Source organism: Ursus americanus, chromosome 14, assembly GCF_024610735.1.
Source record: "Ursus americanus isolate L20-20 chromosome 14, mUrsAme1.1.p, whole genome shotgun sequence".
NCBI classification, from domain to species: Eukaryota; Metazoa; Chordata; class Mammalia; order Carnivora; family Ursidae; genus Ursus; species Ursus americanus.
The window spans coordinates 12310341-12315869 of NC_142140.1; positions in this window are offsets into that span (position 1 = coordinate 12310341).

Genomic DNA, 5529 nt, shown 5'->3' on the forward strand with positions numbered 1-5529 from the left:
CCCTTTAAGGAACTCCCCCGTGACGCACCAGGAACCGGCCCATTGTCCCCCACCCCCAGTTCCTCGGGCCGGCCGGCCCGGCCCCGCGTTCGCCCGCCCAGTCGCCCGGGATTGGCCCGGCCCGGCCCGGCCTCGTGGGGCGCGGCCGGGGACTCCCTCCCGCGCCATAGGCCGCCCGGACTTCCGCAGCGCCGTGAGGCCCCGCCCCATCCTCCCGCCCCGCCCTCGGGGCCCCGCCCCATCCTCCCGTCCCGCCCCCTGGGCGGTCGGAGTCCAGATGGGCTGGCGTGGCGAGTAGGGGCCGCTCGGGCTACTGGCGAGAAAACTTCCAGCCAATGGGAGCGCTGCACGGGAGCACCAGTCGGACGCCGGACAGAGACTTGGCCCCCAGCCCGCCGGGCTTTGGGTAGAGCTTGTCTCCCGCCTGGCTGGGACCGGAGAAAGCCACTCCAGCCCTAGGTTAGGGATGGTGCCAGTTAAAAGACGTAAGGAAGAGGAGGGAAAGGGACATTTCCTTATAAAAGGAGCTACTTTTGCATTGCACGGACACGGTTTTTAAGAAGATGGTTGTTTACGGTGGGGGTGGGATACTCCTAGTAGCTCCCGACGACACAAAAAGGTATCCTGAATTCTCTTATCAGAACACCCTAATTTGTAAGAATCGCGCACTGTAATTGTAAAACACATATTCCCAGATCTTATACTAGACCTAGCAAATGCCAATGGGGAGGGTCCTGGGAATTGTGTGTAACAAGTGCTCTTGGGCGATTCTTAGCATCTGGCAATTTCAGGAAATGCTGAATTAGGTTATATTGCCTTTGTCTCGGAAATAGGAGCTTTAAAAAAAAAAAAAAGGAAAAGTCAAGGCCGCCGGTAACACCGAATTATTTTTGCCTAATCTATTTAACCAGGTCCCCTCCCGCCTCTGCTACTCCCACCATCTCTCCTGTGCACCACAGTACGGACCTAACCTTTGGGTTCCTAGAATAGATTCCTGGTCAAATCACTTTACCCATTACCACATACCCATGTATCTACTTATAATTAAGAAGGTTGAGAATATCAGCTCTGAAGGGCTATGGCTCTCATATAACAATTCAACAGTTTAGGGGTTTTGTTTTGTTTGCTGCATTTGTAGATGTCTGTTAAGATGTTCCCTCAAAGTTAGACCATGTGCTTGTTACACCAAGGTTTCTGAAAAGCACAGGAAGCAAAAACTGATGAATGGCCCAAATCAGAGACTGGCTGAGTGACCAAGGAGTGATTAAGAGGATGATGAAGTTGTCATGTAGCACAATCATCACATTCTGAGTCAGGGGGCTTTTTGCAACATTGAGGAGGTGTATGTAATGGGGACTCAGGAGCCCAGAGAAACATTTTATTACAACACAAGGTAACTGGCACCTACTAAGCCCCTCTTTTTTGGCTGAGCCTTATTCTTCCCCCCAAATCCTGAGAGATAGGCCTGCCCAAGCATCAAAGAGTATAAAGAGAGCTTGAACCGAGGTCTTTTGCCTATGAAGATTCTTTTACTCCTCTGTGAAAGGCAGCTAGGAACCATGCTAGAAATCCAATCTTGATTGGGCTTGATCCTGGACTTCGCGGTCTGCCTTCCAGGAACCTGAAAACTGAATGTGAACATTAGGGTATGTGTTGTTGCCTTCGTTAGCTATTTTATTGCAAATTTAAAAAGTTTTAAATTTGATCTTGCTCCATGGTCAAGTGCACTCCACATTAATGACAGCTCCTGTCCTCACATTTGGAGACAAGCTCCAGTAAAAACAAAACCAAATTTCTTTTCATAGGCAGAGAAAACCATCTAACTTTTGAAAGATGCTTTTCCTGGTAAAACTGACAGTAGCTGCCAGTTATGTATGTCTTATGGTCTTCAAAACGTGTTGTCGTTTAATCTTCACAGAAAGCGTTGTTAGGCCTATTCCACAAGCCATAAGGGAAGAAATCAGGTTGGAAGGCTTAAGTTCTCTGAGCTACTTACTGTAGGCAGAAAAAGAGCTACCACCCAGGTCTCCTGAACTTTAGCAGAATTTACCAAAACTAGCTGGCCGTCAAAGCAAATGAAGACTGGTTTTTCTACTCTTCCCAAGTCACCCACTGGCAACATTGTTGACATTAGTGCCCTGCAAGGTGCAGCCAAAGATTTAGGGGCCAGGTTCAGAAAGTGTTTTGCCTCGAATTAAGCTGAATCAAAAGAACACGGAATATCTCATGATAGCCTTTTAGATTAGCCTAGGACTCCCCTTAAGGTAAATGTGGCTGTTAAGATTGGGACAACACCCCTATCAGAAAACCTCAACCTTAAAAATCAACTCTTTATGAAAGGCTTTTCTGTACAGTCTCACAAGAGCATCAGGGGACTGATTAAAAAAAAAAGAAAGAAAGAAAGAAAAGAAAAAAGAAACGTACTATGGTAAAAATGGCTTCGCTCTGGGGGACGCCAAAGAGACAACAGCTAAGAACCCAGACTCAGAAGCCCCATTGCCAGATGTTCAAATCATAGCTCTCGCCTCTTGAGTGACCTTGGGAAGTTACTTTTCTGTACCTGGTTTTCCCATCTGTAAAATGAGGGTAGTAAGAATAGTACTTAGAGCATATGGCAGTTTTGAGACCTAAAGTATTGAATGTATATAGTGTACCTACAACGGTGTTCTGTAGTGAGCCCTGTTACTACTCATGAACTCTATGAACTGACCAGCATTTAGTAGAAGTACCTGGTACATATAAACCTGAGGTCTGCTGGATGAATTAAACAAGCCCTATCCTATTTTCAAAGCACTATTTTAGGAGAAAAATGTGTCTAAGGAAACCAAATACGAGACTGGACAAGGACTAAAACTCACCACAGTCCAATATCGGCTCAAAGAGCTGTGAATCCTCACGTCTACTTAACATGTTCCAGCTTCTATACCTCGTGGCCCTAAATCTCTGTGATTTGGAATTATACCCCACAAGGTGATCCAAATTCAATCTCCCTCGTACTTTGAATGTTGAAGGGAAGTGACCTAGGAGGTATATTTTGGTGCCTTTAAGATATCCTCCATTGTAAACAAACAGGCAGACATTCCAGTTTTCAGAATCAACCTTGTGAGTCTGAGTGAATCACCGCACTAGGTTCCTAAAACTGCAAAGCCAGAAAATGACCTCAAAATGTACAAGGATACTTGCAGAGATTCCTATGTTAAATATCAGGGTTAATATAGTCTCATAAAAGGAGGATTTTTCTGCTCTAAAAAAACTATAAGGGATTTATTATCCAAAGCAATAATGTAAAACGAAACAAGTGATGTAATGATGACTTTTAAAACTGAGTACTGCTTCTTTCTGAAGCAATATATACTTGCTTTGTAAAAGGCAGGGTGGGGGGGGAACTTAAGAAAAAAAAGGGGGAATGAGGAGGAAATTACGTATAATCACATTAATTTGGTGGAGATCCAACTGCAGAATTAAGGTAATATCATCTCCTCAGCTGGGTAAGAAAAGCTAAATTTCACTTGTTTAAAATTGTATTTAATTATCATTCCCACTTATCTGATGGGCCGAAATCCTGAAGTCTGTCAGCACACTCTGCTAAGACATGGGGGACAGGAACTAGTAGAAACAAAAACTGGCATATCGTCTGTGAAGGGCAGTTTGGCAACTCCTGGCCAAAGTACAAACCCATTTACCCTTTGACACAGATATGCTTCTGTGAATTGCTGCACACATACGTACTTCACTGCAGTAATGGTTACAAAAGCAAAGGGTTATAAACAACCCAAATGTCTACCAACAGGGGACCAGTTAGGTGAACTACGGAATCTGGAAGTGAAAAACACATACACAATGAAATGAGAACTATGCTGCTATGAAGGAGAATGAGAAACTCTCTATACTTTGATATGGAAAGATCACTAGGACAGAGTAATTGGATAAAGTCATGTTCAAATCAGTATGCTACTTTCTATGTAAGAAAGTGATTAAAAAATATATATGTATTTCTATTTGCTTTTTGTATTTTGTATAAAGAAAACACTAGAAAAATAAATAAGAAAGTGATATAAGGATTACCTGTAAGGCCAGAGTGGTGGTGGGAAGGGTGGTTACTCAGTCATGGATCAAACCGACTGTTCATGTTTCTTTGGATATTTTCAATTTTTGAATCATGTGACTTACCTATTAAAAACCATTCAAAAAATAAGTGGAACCTAGAAAAAAAAGTGGTAAGCTTCCTTTCCTCAGCTGTTCTAACTACTAAACCACTAAATCAAATGCAGTGATTATCCATCAAGAATTTATATTCACCATTCATATGCCATGCCCCACCCTTTAGGTTATTGATGTTTCCAGAGAAAGTAGATAACAATTGTTAACCTTCTTTGAAGGATGAGAGCTTGTGCTTTCATAAATCAGTTAGTGGTATGATAAATATTAATTTTTTTCCTTAGAAAATGATACAAATAGAAAAAGGAGTTATTTAATTCAAATATTGGGTAACTGGTAGACAGAAATGGTGGACTTTTAATATGTAGAAACAAGAGAGCACATTGTGTGATAGACTGTACAAAACTGAGGTTAGGCCAAAGCTGTATATAAAAGCTGGTTGGAGGAGATGCCATAATTGGCAATCTATTTATGTTCTATTTCCCATGTTCAAAAGGGATTACATTGACTTTGTTGGGGTATTCTCCCTCCTCTCATTACTTTGAAAAGAAGTATTTTCTAACTGTTCCACTGTTCCAGTATTCTCTAAGCTCCAAATAAATTCTAGCTGAACCCAGTAACAGGGCAGTTATAAAGCGTTAAACATTGGCTCTAAAATAGTTTGCCCCCAAATTGGTAGTAGGTATGTATTTTTCCACATTGTATAGCAGAATAAACATATTTCTCTAGTCTGGGAGAAATACTTTAAATTTTTTAAATGATTTCAAATTATAAGCCTGTATATTTTATAGCATTTCCAAGTTATTGTATCATTCTGTAAAATGTGACCTCCAGCTCTTGTGTTAAAGTGATAAAATGTAAATATTTGTGCTTTTGGATTATTTCCAAGATGAAAAACATGCAAAGTTAACATATTCACTAGGCTGAGTGGGCCTTTTCATCTATCTTCTCTGCTGTTTTAGCATCATCCACATCTCTTGGCTGCTAGAACGGTAGTCTGTTAGGAGAAATAGTATTAGAGATCCTCTACTCTTCAGTTTACAGATAGAAAACTACAGGGCCAGAGGGAATTCAGCAACTCACCACACAATCAGTTAATAGCAAAGAAAGGAACCTATTTTCTCCAAATGTCAATCCAGCACTCTTGACAGAGCCAAACTACATTAGCATTTTAAACTGACAAATTATTTTCCTACCACATCCCTTCCTTTTATAAATTCAAGACCTGCAAGCCCCAGTAAAATGAAGTTAAAGTATCTTTCCCCCTCTGATTCCTGTTAGGAAATCTGCATTACCTAAGTTACCAGCTGCCTTGCAGTTTTAAAATAGAAATTACCTTACTGAAGAGAGGGCTTGTTAATGAAATGGAAT